The 17,815-nt window shown below is 43.3% G+C and overlaps 1 long non-coding RNA gene across 1 annotated transcript in view; it reads left to right on the top strand.

The window, feature by feature from the left end:
• Nucleotides 1–3,614: 3,614 nt before the first annotated feature.
• LOC149869126 (uncharacterized) overlaps nucleotides 3,615–17,815 on the top strand; it is a 46,130-nt gene continuing 31,929 nt past the window's right edge. The window contains exons 1-2 of the long non-coding RNA XR_016441133.1: nucleotides 3,615–3,716; nucleotides 17,682–17,745. This is a non-coding gene — a long non-coding RNA (uncharacterized LOC149869126). The remainder of the gene's footprint in view (nucleotides 3,717–17,681; nucleotides 17,746–17,815) is intronic.

Below are 17,815 nucleotides of genomic sequence, written 5' to 3'. Positions count from 1 at the left end.
CATTTGGAGAAGGTATGTCTATCTTTTCTTTGTGGAAATCATGCCATGCAGTGCAGAAACCATTATTTAAATAAAATAAAAATTGCATCTAAACTGCAAGTATATCATTAACACAGTGTTCACTGAAGAGAAAGGAAAGTGAGATTTCGTAACGCACGCCTTTTGCCCACTATAGTCCTTGAGTAATAAAATTTCCAATTGCTTCATAGAGGACTCTCAGCTTTTCAGGATGGATTTCATGGAATACTTCTGAGCTTTCTCGAACAATATCAACCTCTTCTAGTAGACCAGTTAGTAGTAATCCCAGTTTAAACCCAAGCCTTGCTACTTTTATTCATAAGGCAGGGCAGTGGGGCACCTTAGAGTCGATCAGATTGCAATATATGATGCTCTTTTATTTGCCCATTCATAAACATGGACCGAGGAGAGAAATTTGTAGCTCCATGGAGCCTTTTAGGTATCTGAACCCCCCCCATAATTAAACTTCTAATCTTGAAATAATTCACTTACGCTTCCTTATTACTAGAAGTCTCAACTCTCCCCTTTGAAGTAAGAGGCAGAATCAAATATTAGATACAAATATTTTTTTTGCATGCTGTGCAATTTGGAGAGCAAGAAGTGAAGACTTTTGTGTACTAGGTTTAATCTTATCCAATACAGATTCCTTTACTGAATTAGTGCAATATGGTAAAATTTCCCAAAGCCTCCCCAAATGGATTGCTTCAGGTGAGATCCTGGGCTTCTAAATAATTTCCTAAAGGCAAAAATCTTATTAAACAGCATAAGACCTCTCTTGTTCTCTTATGAGGAAGGTACATGGATGTCGTGCCTTGCTTACCTACATTATTTATTTGTATTTTGGCTACAGCTACAGATGACTATACATTCAGGAAACTGATGCTTCTTTCTGAAAAGTCAGTGTTATCACATGATAGAACAGTGAGAAAACAAACAAAGTACAGTTGGATGAATAATGGATTTTTCAGTTTGGCCAAAACGAAACAAAATGTTGGGGTGGCAAGAGGCAAAGAGAAGTCGGACTGAACCAAGACAAAAGTGTTCTTTCGATAAATGAGGGAGTGAGTAGGGGGAAAAAGGTGGGGGGAGGAAAAAAGCATTTTGTATTATCCTAACATGTTTTACTTATCCTGAAATAACCCCCAAAAGAAACAAAATGTTTTATTTGACCTTTTTAAAAACTCAGTCACTTTGAAATGTAAAATGCCTTTTGAAGTGAAAAGTCAACATTTAGTTTAGAAAATGTCCAAAAGAGCAATTTCATTTCAAAATAATATTTCTGACATTTCCTTCCTCTTCCCTTTTCCTTTTGCCATTTTTTGCACCAATTATTTGGCTGAAATTTGCAAATGCTATTGCCATGACACTCCTTTTGTTCAGAAAATTTACTGTCCCAATGAGAAAAATATTGCCCGGCTTAAAAAAATAAGGTACTTCTTACCAAATGCAGAAATATTGAACATAGAATCAAATGTCAGCTGTAAGGCAGAGAAGTTAGTGTTCACTTTAAAATACAGAATTCAGTCATTAAGTTAAACTTTAGTAAACTTTGGAACTCTTATAGCGTATATCTATTAAGTTAAATCCACAGTGTACTGTATATGTATATAAAGCATATGTATGTACACACATATTGTATATTGTGTGTGTGTATCTATACCTATTTATTTATATATTTATTACTAGCAAATTGCCCATCAAGAATGATGGTGGGGGAGAGGCAGTGGGGACAGAGCCTTTCATCTGGCCCCACTCTACTCCCATCCCCTGCTGGCACTTTGGCTCTGACTCTATTTCCTCCTGCTGCTTTGGGTCTGGCCCTGCTTCCTCACTCCCCTCCCTCCTTGCCTCCCCCCGACCTTCCGGCTGTTCTGGTGGGTGCCTGGGCCAGGGGGTGCCGCTGCTGTGGTTCCCTCCCCCCCTTGGCCATCAGGCAGGGAGGCATGGGGAAGCCCTGCTGCTCGGGTGTCTGGGGCGTGTTCTCTGCTGACAAACTTCCCCAGCAGCAGTGCAAACTTGGGTCCACACAGCCCGGGCCACCCAGCCAATCATTGCCCAACCTCTTGGGTGTGCATGCGCAGTTGTCCAGAATCGCTACAGACAGACTAAGCCTTTTATTATATTAGAATTATGTGTATGTATATGTGTGTGTGTCTATGTATATATGTGTGTGTGTCTGTAATATCATGTATGTATGTGTATATAATGTAGTAGTGAATTGCCTGTCAAGAATGACGGATGAATTTCAAGGAACAAAAACGAACAGATAGATAGATTTTACTTTTTATATTTATTAAATATTTATAAAACTTAAATTAAATAGGCTGAACATTGGACGATACCAATCTCTTCCTGCACTTGCTCTCATCCAGCGGGCTGGAGGTGGACCCACTCATGCTGCCACCTGGTTGCCCCCTGCATGCCTCTTTGCTGGGCAAGGGCAGGTGAGCTCTGCACCTCGCAACAGCTGCCCATGTTCTGGGGTTTCCTCTGCACTGCTCCAGGGCTTCCTCCTGTTCAGGGCTTGGGATGGGCCTGCTGCTGCTTGCCCACTGTCTTGCGCCTCTGCCAAGCTCCCTCTTTTCCTCAGCTAGCTTCTCCCTCTGCCCTCCCTGCTGCACCGGGCTTGCCCCGGGCGCCTCCTTCCCTGCTTGGGGTTTGGGATGGGGATGCTGCTGCTCATCCACTGCCTCGTGCCCAGCTCCTACTTTTCCTCAGCTGGTCCCTCCCTTTGCCCTCCCCTCTCTCATGGGCTCCTGGTGCCCTCCCAAGAGGAGCTCAGTAGAAACACCTGTGGCCCCTGTCTTTTTTTCCCAGTTCTGGAAGTTGGGATCATCCTGACATGGTCACTAAACAAATGTTAAGGTTTAGCAAAGGGGTTTTTTTTTTTTTTTTGCAATTTCTCAGTTGGTCTAATAAAAGATATATCATTTTGGAACCAAGAATTCTAGATTTTTTGCATTTCTTTTTGTCTTAGACCAACACAGCTACCACATACATCCCTGAAACATGGAAGATGCCAAATTTATCTGATTTTGGATTATAAACTTCATGACTGAACAACAAGAAAGATTTCTACACCTCCCTGCCTGACACCACTAGGGAAGAACTGCTGCTTGATCTACACAACAAAGAGCAAGTTCACAAAGAGACTGTCATGGACCCAGAGGGACAGTTTTCCAGTTTCTGCTTCCTGTGTGTAAAAATGAAGTTTATTTCCTACATATGGGGACTTTTTACCATATTAAACTTTTCCTGAGCCTGATGAAGTGTGCATGAGCCCAAAAGCTTGCAGAAAAAGGTATTTTTTTGTAATTTCTCAGTTAGTCTAATAAAAAGTATCATTTTGGAACCAAGAGTTCTAGATTTTTGCATTTGAAGGTTTAGCAAGGAAATTTCTCTGAAGACACAAATGTTTTCTATCTATTCATGTTTAAAGAGCATTACAGACAGATGGACTAAGCCGTGTGTGTGGATAGAGAGAGAGATTAAAAAGATAACTGTATAATTAAAGTAATTCAGGCATTAAGCAAAGCTCTTATTTATATTAATTTGTAGAAGTTAACATATGAATTCAAGAATGTATACGTGTGGATAAAAGGAATGAATTATAACGACACAAATATGAATGTTATCATCAGAAGTGCTTACATGCTCATGAAATAGAGGCAGAAATGATGCCATGAAAACTCTGAAAGGTAAGGATGATATCCCTTATTGGACCAAGTGCATGCTTAGGATAGACTTAGACAAGTTTTCAAATACAAAGCATCCTTCTTCAGATTTCTGCCTGGTCAAAGGTACCTGGCCAATTGCAGTTCCAGATTGTATAAAGGGAAGCAGATGTGCATCGTCACAATAATATGTGCAATGATGTAGGTTACATTCTTGCTTGTATCACAGTAAACATGGTTTTGTATGCATTTCAGGGATCCAGCTTCTGTAGGTGAATTTTAGCCATGGATAATACCTATAATGTTATGGTATGCTGGAGAAAAAATATCAGTTGTAGAAAGATCTCATCAATCATAGACCTTTCCAAATAAGGGGAGGGAGAGGGAACTATGATGAAAACAACAGCAACTCTAAGAATTTTTCTACTCAGTGGGAACATCTACATGTCATTGTATGACAATGTGCTTCTGGACATATTAAAGCACAACACAGTAATCGCCCATAGTGCTCCATGAGTATGGTTAGATTTCTCTGCCGCTACAGTGAAGTAGCTGACATTCACATGTAGACTTATGTGATCGCTGTATCACCATGGCATGTCATATGGCAACATACATGTGATGTGTAGACATGCCCAGAGAAGCTTATTTAGGTGAAGGAATAATGGCAATTTAAAACAGAATAGCTATTCTTCATAAACTCCCTCTGGGCTAAATAGCTCTACTAAAGTAGCAGAGTTTGTCAGATAACACTTATCGCTATGTTAATGTAGCTCTGCTGCTTCTGATTCCAGAGTTGGTACATGCAGAGTGAGCTCACATATCTCCACATGGCAGTGTCTTACATTACATAAACTTTGATATATAAACTACCATGCTCACTGGATTATGATGTGTAGATATACCCTTTCCAACCTATATAGGAGCATCTACATAGGGGAATTAATCAGGAATAACTTCCTATGTAGGTATGTTTAATTGGAATAGATATCTAAATAGATGATGTATAATATAGGCAAATGCATGGGTGGATACAAGACTTACGAAGTGGGGCTTCTCAGACGAGGGGAGGACATGGGCCAGGCATGGCTGAACACCCTGTACCATCAGAGGACACTAGAGAGCTGGGCAAGGAGCAGGTGAACAAAGTGGGTGAGGAGGGACCAGCCTGCTGCCACTGCTGTCCCCAGGTAGCCTACTGCCTGGGATTGCCCTAGAGTCTCTTCTTTCCACTCCAGCTGGGTGCTGAGGGGAATAGTTGTGTAGGGAGCTGGGCTTAGCTAAGGACAGTGGCAGCAGTGTATAGGTTGCTCTTTTCAGTGTCTGCTCCTGCCCTTCCTCCCTACAGCTCCCCCTGTATGTCCTCTACTGGCCAGGAGGAGGCACTAGAAGGGAGCATCTGTGCCCCACTACCACTATCCCCAGGTAAGCCTGGCTCCCAGTGTAGCTGTTCCCAGAGCCTGTGTTTGGAACAGGGCAGGAGAGGCTTTAGGGCTCTCCGGTGTCCCTGCATCAGCCAGGGACAGTGACAGCATTAGGTTTTTTCTTACAGCTAGTGGGGAGACATGGAGGGGTGGGGGAGGTCAGAGAACAGGTGCAATTAGAGGAAACCTGCTTGCTACTGCTGCCCCTTGCTAAGTCCAGCACTCCGTAAAGCTACTCCTTGAAGCCCAGAGTTGGAACAGGGCAGGGTTGGCTCTGGGGCTCCCCTTGTGCAAAGGTCAGCCAGGGACAACAGTGGCAGTGGTGGAAGGGAGAGTGCAAGTATATCACTGTAGCCCCTGGATCTGCCCTTGGACAGATGTACCATTTGAAGCATTTCAAGTACCTGGGGCGGGGGGCACTTTGAACTACTACAAATGTTGCATCTGTCCAAGGCCTAAGGGAGAGAACTAAAATATTTGTTTGCTTTGATCTTTTGTCCTTGTTTATCTGGAATTTTACTCTCTCATGATACTGATGGCTGTTTTGGAACATTGATCATTTATTATAATTGACCATAGGATGTGTTTTGTTTCCCAATAATTGAAGTATGTTAATTGAAAATACAAATGGAAAAAAAAAACCTATTTCATAATAGAATGAATAGGAATGGATACTTCATTTATAACTGTTAATAATGTATTATAGAAAGTACTGAAAAAGAAGCAGCAGTATTGAAAAAGATGAAGAAATTATGATACTTGTGAATATACAGAAGTAGGAAGTAAGAGAGTGTTGGAAGAAAACGATAAATAGTTAATATAAAGAAAAAAAACTTTAAGAGGTATTTTAATGGAACCTAACTCACGCCTTCAAAATCCCACACCCACACCTACACCCACGCACACACTGGAAGTATATGAAAAGTTACTCATAGTATACTCCTTGATATCTCTTTTTTACTTCACCCAATTTTCACACCAGAAATTAAATCTGCACCTAGCCATTACATTTGAAAAATTGTTGGTCAAAAATTACAAATAACTAAATAAAAAAAATCCCATTTCTTATTAGAGTTCTTTTTACATGCCATGGGGCTGAGATATACTAAATATTAAAAAAAAGAAAAAACAAAAACCCAGATAAAGCAGAAGATCCTTACATATCACTGCACAGTTGTTAGACACTCTCCCCACACTATCATGTAATCTTATCCCTTATGTAGCCTACACAGTTTAAAATACCTCCATTCATATTTTAATCCAGCAAGACACTAATTCCAAGGCTTATCAAGTCAGTGTTAAGTGGCTTGCCTTGTGTCACAAAGAATCATGGCAGTGCTGCAACAGGGGCCAGATGTCCTGACACCTAGCACTCTTCTCAAAAATGTGTAAGCAGTGTGTCCAGAATGTTAATCTCCAGTATTATCTATGGACAATTTGGCATGGTGACTAGCAGTCACCCTTTCTGTAATGAAAACATTGCTGTGTAGGAAAATCCCCACAAAACAGATGCCTGATGCTTTCTTAGTACAGACAAGCAAACTAAAAATACATTCCTCTTTTCCTCTTCTCATGTATGTCTTCTGATCTATGTTCCTATTTGCCAATAAGGAAAAAAAATGGTAAATGTGGCCAGTCACATTCCTTTCTAGTTAAGCTGGCTTATAAAAACATGCCCTACCACTCTAAATATTGTATGTATTGAGCTTGATTTTTTTTTTAAACACTTAATGTTACTAGATATTCAAAGTATTCCTTAGTGAGTGTTTTAACTCTTTGCCAATAATGTATAAAGCTGACTGCATAATGTGCCCAGCAGGTAGACATTTTAACTGTTAAATTTCCTAGAGTTGAATTGAAACATAGCATCTTTATTTTATTGTGCCAAATGTATTTTTTCATTGGTTAAATATGTATAATTCTTCTTGAAGATGGGGGTACTTAAATGTTGGGCATAAATAACAAATGGTTTTTTAATGTATTTTTTTCTGAGAGTAAGGAATGGTAATCAGGAATAAGGGTTTACTAACTTTTTAATATAAAAATGTATGGGTTATAATTGTAACATACCTGTCCTTATATGTTCCAGGATACAGAGTCAGAAAATTAGGGTTGGTAGGGACCTCAGGAGGTCATCTAGTCCTCAAAGCAGGACCAACCCCAACTATATTATCCCATCCAAGGCTTTGTCTATGTGGCTCATAAAAACCTCTAAGGATGGATATTCCACAATCCTTCTGGTTAGTCCATTCCAGTGCTTCACTACCCTCCTTGTGACACAGTTTTTCCTAATCTTTAACCCAAACTTCCCTTGCTGCAACTTGAGACCACTGCTCTTTGTTCTGTCATCTGCCATCACAGAGAACAGTTTAGCACCATCCTCTTTGTAACCACCTTTCAGGAAGTTGAAGGCTGCATATAGTCAGTCTATTAAATCCTAGACTGACTATATGGGGCAAAGTGAGAACTGGGATGCTGCCTGGGTGCCTGCCCCAACTGCTCTATCTGCACTCTGACTCCCTTTATGGCCCATTAATGACCCATTGTTCTTTACTTCAGGGGTATTAACACTCACATGTGAAGTAACAATTAGTGTAAATAGGGCTTCCTATTTCAGAGCTACTGCCCCTGTGCCTGCATGCCCTGCATTCTGTGCCTGGGATGCACTTAAATTTTTACCAGCTGGCTAGGACTCTGTTGGGCAATCCAGGACATATGGTCACCCTATTAGGTTCCCACTCAGTTTTTTCTTTTCCAGACTAAATAAGCCCAGTTCCCTCAGCCTATTCATAAGTCATATTCCCCAGCCCTCTAACCATTTTTATTTCCCTCTGTTGCCCTCTCTCTCCAATCTGCCCACATCTTTTTTTAATGGGGGGCCCAAAACTGGATGCAGTACTCCTGATGTGGTCTCACCAGTGCGAAATAGAGGGGAAGAATCACTTTCCTCAATCTGCAAGCAAGCTCTTACTAATGCTGCCTAGTATGCTTGACCTGTGGCTCTGGAGCGAGACACATGGGTAGAAGCCTGTTGCGCTCCCATGAGCCCTGGGACCCCCAGGACTCCCAGAACTCCCAATGACCCCCAGCCTAGCCAGAGTTAAGTGGGGGCCTCTCGTGGGAGGGACATAGCCCAGCTGAGAGGAGCTGAGGAAGGTCATGCCCCTCCTGGCTTGTACTTTGCCCAGTCCCCCAGGGAACCATGCAACCAGAGCCTCACAAACAGGACGCACAAACAGGTGTGCTTCTAGGCTAGGTGCACAGGTTAGTGCAGAAGTGTGCAGGAGGGCACACGGGCCCCAGGCAAAGAACCTTAAGGTGGCGGTTGGCACAATAGTAGCTCAACTACTACCAATGCAATGGCGGGTGGGATGTGTCACACCCTGAGGTTCTTCTCAGTGGCTGGATTCCTCTGCTTTGGTACTTCTGAGGCCTCTACCCAGGTGGAACCCATGCTTCTGGCCACCATTCAGATGGAGCACTTGGCTCTCAGCTGTGGGGGCTGCCTGGCATGACTCCAGGCATATGGGATCAGGAGCATTGCAACCTCCCTATGTGAGGTTTGCTCCATATTGGAGTCTCTGGAATCCCAGATAGTGGAGCTCCAGACCATGGTGCAGAGGCTGCAAGCCATCAGGGATTGTGAGCAGGAGATTGACGCCTACTGCCAGGCCCTTCCAGCACAGAAGAGTGTCCTAGGTCCCCTGCCAGGATCAGGGAGGCCAAGAGGCACTCCCATACTGTCCAGCCAGGGGGCTAGACAAAGGTTGTCTCTGGCCCCCAAGGCTCACTGTACCAGGGTCACCATTCCCCTGGATCTTTGCAACAGATACAAACCTCTTGCAGCATCAGCAGAATCTGCAGAGCTGACAGCTGCTGCAGGTGACCAAGGAATACAACTAGCTATCATCCCCCAGATTAAATGCAGAGTGGTCATTGTGGGTGACTCCCTCCTTAGCGGGACTGAGGGAGTGATCTGTCGCTCTGCTCCCTTAGCCCGGGAGGTCTGCTGCCTCCTGGGAGCCTGTATCTGGGATGTGGCTGAGAGGTTCCCAAAACTTATCCAGTCTTCCGACCACTACCCTATGCTCCTTATCCATGTGGGCACAAAAGACACATTTATGTGTCTGTATACTAATGCTAGGAGTTTGGGGAATAAACAGGAGGGGCTAGTCCTTCTGCTAAACAGAAATGCCTATGATCTCATAGGGATCGTGGAGACCTGATGGAACTCCTCCTATAACTGGACAACTGGTATAAATAGCTATACCCTGTACAGGAGAGATTGTGTTGAAAAAGGGGCTGGGGTGTAGCTCTCTGTGTGAAGGAGAGCTACACATCCCTACAAGTTGCGATTGGCACCCAAGGAAGAAGACTGGAGACCCTTTGGGTCAGAATACTGAGGGAACATAGTGAAGGGGATACAATGGTAGGAGTCTACTACAAACCTCCAAATCAGGAACAAGTGCTTGACCATGAACTCACTAGGGAACTATCTGAGGCTGTACACTCTCAGTGCATGCTCATTATGAGAGACTTCAACTACCTGGAATTCTCATGGGTTGAGCACTTAGACAAATCTGATCAGTCACAAAGCTTCCTTATGTGCGCTGATGAGTTCTACCTGTCCCATGAAGTTTGTGGGCTGACAAGAGGCAAGGGTCAGCTGGACCTGGTACTGGCCAAAGGGGGTGATCTAATCAGCGACCTAAGAATCGGAGGGAAGCTGGGTGGCAGTGACCATGAGGTGATCATATTCACTATCCATCACAAAGCTGGCAAGTCAGCTAGCAATGCAGTAGTCCTTGACTTTAGGAAAGCTGACTTTCATACACTCAGGAGGCTTGTTCTTGAGGCCCTGAGAGGCCAGGATTTCATAGGGAGGGGAGTTCATGATGAGTTGCTTCTTAAGGAAGTGATCCTAGAAGCACAAGGGGAGTCCATCCCCACCTGTAGGAAAGGTGGTAAATGGGCTCAACATCTCCCTTGGCTCAACAGGGAACTCGTGGACCTCCTATATCTAAAAAGAGAGGTGTATAATGGATGGAGGACAGGAAACACCACTAAGGAGGGGTATACTGCACTGGCCTGCACTTGCAGGGAGTGAACTAGAAAAGCCAAGGCTGCAACTGAAACCCAGTTTGCAGATATGGGGGCCCCCACTTCATGGGAAGACCAGGGGGAAGCGATCAGAGACCAGGGGGAAGCAATCAGAGAGCTGTGGAATGGAACTGGGAATGTCCCTGAACATTCCCCTAGTTCCTGGTTGGATTCCCCAGCTCCCTGATCTTTCCCACAGCTCTCTGATCACTTCTGCCAGCTCATCTGGGGGGTGCGGAACCCTGGATGATGCGGGATGACAGCAGGCTGCTACTGCTGGCTGGAACCGGCGCTGGGTGCAGCTCACGCGAAGTGCTGGGAAGCCTTGTCATCCATGTGCAGATCTGGGGGCCTGCGCCCCCCCAGGAAGAGTCAGCAACAACACGCTTCTGGGGGGTGCAGGCCCCCAGATTTGTGTCTGGGATGACAGCAGGCTACCAGCAAGTGATACAAGTTTTGCTTTGAACATTTTTTGAGGTTTCCCATAAACCTCTGCACCTATCTCCTTGAAACTTGGCAGGCTTCATGCCCTTAGATGGGGCTACCATCTCTGCAATCCTCATGTGAATCAGACAAGAAATGACAAAGTTATAGGCATTTTCAAGATTCCTATTATAGCCTATGGGCTAAATGTCGAAACAGCGAAACAGTTTTGATGAAATGAAATGGAACAGTGTTACGAAACAAAACACTGTCCTTTCAAAATGATGAAACAGAAGTCAAAATGAAATGGTGCTGTTTTGTACAGCCCTAGCCAGTCAGTCATCAGCATTGACCAGTGTGTGGGATTGTTCCATCCTAAGTGTAGGATGCACTTCTCCTTATTGAACCTCATGAGATTTCTTTTGGCCCAGTCCTCTAATTTGTCTATGTCTCTCTCAATCCTAGCCTTACCCTCCAGTGTATCTGCTATAGTACCCAGCTCGGTCTCATCTGTAAACTTGATGAAGGTCCACTCCATCTCATTTTTCAGGTCATTGATGGAGGTATTGAACAAAACTCCTGCCAGGACCAACCCCTGAGGCACTCCATTTGATGCTGGCTGCCAACTAGACATCAATCCATTGATTACTACCCTCTGAGCCTGATGATCCAGACAGTTTTCTATCCACCTTACAGTCCATTCAGCCAACCTGTGCTTCCTTAGCTTGCTTGCAAGAATGTAGTGAGAGACTGTATCAAAAGAGCCAGTCATTCTAATATAAAAAAGGACTTAGTCTGTCCATCTGTCTGTCTGCCCGTAATGATCCTGGAACACTTTGGTTACTGAAACAACCAATCAGAATGCCCCAAGAGTGTTACGGACAGGAGGCGGAGGCGGTGGAGTGCTGCCGTGACGGCAGGGACAGAGGGGAGTGGGGTGAGGCCAGCACCTGACTCAGCTCCCTGGAGGCAGCCGAGCACTGCTGTGATGGTAGGGACAGAGGGGATGGAGTAGAGGAATGAGGATAATTCTTGGAGGCATGGAGTGCTTGTGGATGAGCACAATGGGGCAAGCTCCCCGCCCCCCCCCACCTTTCCCTGTCATTCTTGGTGGGCAATTTCGTAGTATCATCCTAAAAAGCAATCAGGCTGGTCAGGCATGACTTGCCCTTAGTGAATCTATGCTGACTGTTCCTAACCTAACTGTCTTCTCCTGCAAGTGCTCTGAGTTGGATTTCTTAAGCATCTGCTCCATGTTTTTTCCAGGGACTGAGGTAAGATTGACTGGTATATAGTTCCCCAGATCATCCTTCTTCCCTATGTTCAAGATGAGCACTATATTTGCCTTTTTTCCAATTGTCAGGGACCTCTACCAACCACCAAGAGTTTTCAAAGATAGTAGCCAGTGGCTCTGCAATCACATTGACCAACTCCTTCTGCACCCTCAGGTGCATTACATCCAGCCTGGACTTGTACATATCCAGCTTTTCTAAATAGTCCTTATCATGTTCTTTTGCCACTGTCGGTTGCTCATCACCTCCCCAAACTGGGCTGCCAAGTGCAGTAGTCTGGGAGCTGACGTTGCATGTGAAGACTGAGGCACTGAGTTACTTCAGTCTTTTCCATATCATCTGTCACTAGGTTGCCTCCCCCATTCAGTAAGGGACCCACACTTTTTCTCTGATCTTCCCCGTTTTGCTGACATACTTGTAGAAATCCTTCTTGTTACCCTTCATGCCCCTTGCTAGCTGCAACTCCAATTGCACTTTAGCCTTCCTGATTTCATCTCTGCATGCCCAAGCCATACTCTTATACTTCTTCCTAGTTGTTTGTCCAAATTTCCACTTCTTGTAAGCTTCCTTCTTGTGTTTTATCTCATTGAAGAGTTCCCTGCCAAGCGACACTAGTCTTCTGCCATACTTGCTAGTCTTCCTGTGCCCTCAGTAAGGTGTCTTTAAAATACAACCAGTTCTTCTGCATACCTTTCCCCTTTAGACTGGCCTCCCAGTGGATCCTGCCCATCAGTTCCCTGAGTGAGTCAAAATCTGCTTTTCTGAAGTCCAGTTTTCTTACTCTGCTGCTCTCCTTCCTTCCTTTCTCCAGGATCCTGAACTCAGTCATCTTGTGGTTGCTGCTACCCATCTGCTTCTACATTCCCCATCAATTCTTCCATGTTTGTGAGTAGCAGGCCAAGAAGAGCATGGCCCCCATTTGGTTTCTCCAAAATTTGCACAGGGAAGTTGTCCCCAGCTCTCTCTAAAAACTTCCTGGATTCCCTGCGCACTGCCCTCCCAGCAGATGCCAGGGTGATTGAAGTCTCCCATGAGAACCAGGGCCTGTGATCAGGAAACTTCTGCTAGCTGTTTGAAGAAAGCCTTATCCACTTTATCCTCCTGGTCTGGTGGTCTGTAGCAGACATCTGCCGTGACATCACCCTTGTTGCTTTCTCCTCTGACTGTATCCCAGACACTTTCAACAGGCCTAGCTCCAGTTTCAGGTTCTGAGCAATCATACAGTTCTTCTACATAAAGTGCAACTTCTCTTCTCCCCAGGCTCTCCTTCCTGAATATGTTATTCCTGTTGCATCATAGTTCCATGAATGTGTAAGGACTTCTAATTTTTCCCACTTGTTTCCCAGGCTCTCTGCATTTGTGTACAGACACCTGCAGTAACTAGCCGATTGCACTGCTTTCTTAGGAAGAATGAGAAGGCCTTCCCTATTGTCCCCCTTCTTGTGCTTCCTCCAGGTTACCCGCTTCCCCACTTACCTCAGGGCTTTGATCTCCAGCCCTCCTCACTAGGTTAGAACTTGTGAACACAGAACTTGTATCCCTTTGAACAAAGTTCACTAAAGGAAAGTGAAATGGGCATCAGCCTGAAGGAATGCTGTACATGATGTCTATGGGTTTTTATTATGTTTTATACTTAAAGTGAAGGAAGAATTGCTTTTTCTCTTATATTATGGGAAAAGTTATGAGCAGAGTTCTATGATGATTGGATTAAAAGGGCAGAGATTAATGTTGGTCTCTACTTTCCATCACCTCTGAGAAACATTGTGCACTTATATGGCAGCCTACCCAGAAATGTTGAAAATCCTTCATTTAAAACCCATTTTTATTGAGGATAGAAGTATACATGGTACAGTAAATTGGGTGACTCACATACTGAGGGAAATGATTATTTTTCACCCCCTGACATGAATTCTTATTTATCCTAAGCAAGAAACATGGCAGGCAGTAACCACCATTCATTTCATGTCTCTTTGTGCTCTCTGTGTTATCTGCCAAAGACCCTCAGAAAGAAAATGTGATATAATATGAGAGGAAAATAGAAATTGTCAACAAGCAAGTGGTATAACAGTTTTAAAAATGATATACTAAAAAGCTTTTGGAGCAACAAACAATTGAGAGGGAAGATGGGTTTGTGGTAAAAGTACTGTGGTAAACCCCCAACAGACCAAAGGCTGTGTACAAGTATTTGCTACAAATGTAGTAGCCAGTAAGAACTGACCTAATTATTTTGTTTCATGTAGCAAGAGAGGTATTCAGCAACAATCAGATAACTAAATTCAGATTAGCGACCCAGTAGGTAATTTGAATGGGAGGTGTGTAACAGCCAGAACCAGAGGAATTAATAAGCAATAAATATGTGCTTCTTGGAGGCATTTGGTATTTTGCCTAAACAGGTAATATTAGTTAATATAAAGCTTGTAAGTTTGTAAACTGCAACTGTAACTTGTCTGTCATAAATTTAATCAAAATGAAAAAAATTAACTGTTAATGGAACTGACTGGGCCCCATAGGCAAAGCTGTAGCTATAAGATTAGGTGACCTAACGTTTTTTGCTCAGGGTTCAGCCTTGATGATAAAACTGGATCTAACTGCTTGGCACACCCAACACATTCCAAGAAAACATATCCCAAGAAAGCATATTCAAATGAAGCCTAAAAGGGGTTGGAACTTAGGCAGAGCAATGTCAATTTCAGACCTAAAGGTGCTGAATCATAATTTGCTTATTAGATAAACCCTAGTCTGGGTAGTAACCTTTTATGATAATTTTAACACCTTTCCATCCCATAGGGTAACAGCTATAGGGCAACATTATGAGTGGCTCTGAGGCCAACAGATTAACATAAGACTAGGTATAAAAAGCACGTGCATCAGGTAACCAGCAGGGAGGAGGGAACAGAATGGTCATTTCTGTTCTACGCCTGGAACCAAGACTGCTGGTATGAGTGAGGATCGGATCCTGATCCAGGGACCTTCCCTGCTAACCCTCTGACAGCGTCGATCAAGGAACGCCTGACTTCGCTGGAATCGCTTGACATGTACCTGGAATTGAGGGACTATTGATAAGTTGCCAACCCATGTCTGTCTATCTGTTGTTTTGAACAGCCCAGTGGCTAATACCCTAGCAGTGCCCAGTTGGCCTGCGAAAGAATTGATCTACCTATCTGTTGTTATTATCTGTTGTTATGATTTACTATTAGCTCTTTAATACTACATTATCTGCTTATCGCATTTATTTTTCAGTTAACTAATGTGTGTGTGTAAGCTATAATAAATGTGCCTTTGCTTCACTCCCAAATTTGCCTCCTTGATCCGAAACTGAATCAAACAGCCCAGTTGGCCTGTAATAAAATTGATGCACTCACAGTGTCTAGCTAGCCTGTGATAGTAGTGTAAGTCTTACATGCTGCTGGCAAAAATATCAAACCAGGCATTGATTTGTCATGTGGTCCATAGTTTGTTACTGGTATATTATCTCTTGTCTTCCAAAGCTCTGTGCCATGCAATGTTCAGAAGCTTTTCAGTGTAGATCTTTGTTTCCACGACAGCCAATTCTACAAAAGATTTTCTTGCCTGAGGTCTATCAGGTGTGTGTTTTTAGAGCATTACTATTATCTCTGAAGTCTCAGTGGATTTTAGGATTGAATGAAGACATGTTAAGAGTTGCAGATTGATCTTACAATGGCTTGCAGAGTTCAATGTGTGTCTTTAGAAAGCTCTGGAGATTCTCACAAATAGATAAGTTCAGGTGGACTGTGGTTTGTTTGTACGTGAAAGCTTCAAGTTGGGTGCCTATAGATCTTGGATGATGCATATATGCCATGGAGGCAGTTTCTAAATGTATAGTTAATTTTGATGTTCTAGCAATGATTGTCATCACCTCCTTAAGTTGTGTGTCCAAAGAGTTGATATTTATGCCACTTTCCCAGACAGTGAGCAATATCAATATTTGAAATGTGTATATATTGGTGTACATTTTATGCCTTCAGATGATGCTAATCCTTGCTTTTATCTTTTCTTGTGTCTTTAAAAGTTAAGGTTTTTATCCAATGGTAGATCTGAATCTTAAAGATAAGGATTATTTCAAACCCACTGATTGCAAAATGTGACATTTCATAGATTTCATAGACATTAGGGCTGGAAGGGACCTCGGGAGATCGAGTTCAGCCCCCTGCCCACAGGGCAGGAATTCAGCTGGGGTCATAGGATCCCAGCAAGATAAGCATCCAATTTACTCTTGAAGGTGTTCAATGTAGGTGCTTGAACCACCTCCGCTGGCAGACTGTTCCAGACCTTGGGGGCTCGGACAGTAAAGAAATTCTTCCTTATGTCCAGCCTGAAACGGTCTTGCAGGAGTTTGTGACCGTTCGACCTCGTCATCCCTTGGGGCACTCTGGTGAACAGATGTTCCCCCAGATCCTGGTGGTCACCCCTGATAAACTTATAGGTGGCCATCAGATCACCCCTGAGCCTGAGCTTTTCCAGGCTAAAGAGTCCCATGGCTCTCAGCCTGTCATCGTAAGATCTGTTTTCCTGACCTCTGATCATGCGCGTGGCTCTCCTCTGGACTCTCTCAAGCTTCTCCACATCCTTTTTGAATTGTGGAGCCCAAAACTGGACGCAGTGTTTGAGTGTTTGAGTGTTTGAGACATTTGAGTGTTTGCGTAGTGGCTTTTCTGCTTAGGTGAAAATTTTAGGAACTACTGAAGCAGAGCTTCCAGTACTGAAGGTTTTTCTCCATTCTTTTACATTTTTTTTTAAGAACAGCAGGAAAGATATCATGGATGATGGTAGGGTCCTTGCTTTTATTACAAGAGCTATGTTATTGGTATAAATTAATTTAGCAAAATTGAATCTAGTAAGAAGGAGTGGGCCCAGATCCTTGAGAGAAGCCATTATTGAGAGTGTGAGCTTTGCTGATCTGCCACTTCAAAAAGGCACAGTCTCTATAGTTGCCCAGTTTTTTTTTTCGTGTTTGTAGCAGTTTCTGTGCTTGATTTCTGGTACATATGTTTAGTGCATGTGAAAGACCCTAAGGCTTTCACGGTGTTTGTGTATGTGTTTCTATATGTTTCTGATGTTTCTCTCTCCCCTTCCACTTCCCTCCCCCACCCCCAACCATATGCACAAACACCCTATGGAATTCTTTTTAGGCTACACCAGGTCCTTGATCTGTGAAAAAGATCTGTGAGTTCTGTGTATAGATGGTACATGGAGAAAGTAATATATATTTCTGCTGAATGTCCACAGCGCATATTTTACCTCCCTGCACAGAGATTTATATGTACAAATTTGTGTACAAATCTTATTTTCCATCCTTTGTATCTGAATGATGATACTTCCACTGTTCTTCAATTATATGTTGCAGGAGGTAGGTAGTTTACCTCTGTGTTTCTATAGCAGCACCTAGTGCTATAGATCTGGGCTTCAATGTGACCTGAAGGAAAATCGGTAACTAATAATAAAAGTTAGACTTCTTAGCAGGAAACTCCTGAACGAGGGAATATTTTATGACCTTTTTTTCGCTTTCAATGCACCTTAATAAGCTTGTTGTCATGAAGAATCACTTGGCAGCCTGGGTTACTTTAATGGACCTTGCCAAACTACAGTAAGCGTCTCCATCTGTCTCACCCTCTAATTACAAATGAGAAAAGAACATTATCCCCTGCTGCATCATACAAAGAAATGTCGTTTAAATGTGTATGTTACTTATTCAATGCAATGTGCATCTGTTGTGTTCTCTTGTATTTTAGACACAAATCGGGGAGGAGGAGCAAATGATCTAGCCTGAGAATGTACATCCTTTTGACTTCACTGGTAAATACGTTCAGAGCATTTTTTTTTTTTAGTGTTCACACTTGTTAAAGACAGTTTTGCTTACAAATCA

Source organism: Crocodylus siamensis, chromosome 3 (genome assembly GCF_052110815.1).
Source record: "Crocodylus siamensis isolate JL-2025a chromosome 3, ASM5211081v1, whole genome shotgun sequence".
NCBI lineage: Eukaryota > Metazoa > Chordata > Crocodylia > Crocodylidae > Crocodylus > Crocodylus siamensis.
Note: the sequence above shows the minus strand (reverse complement) of the source record. Positions and strands in the feature narration are given on the sequence as shown.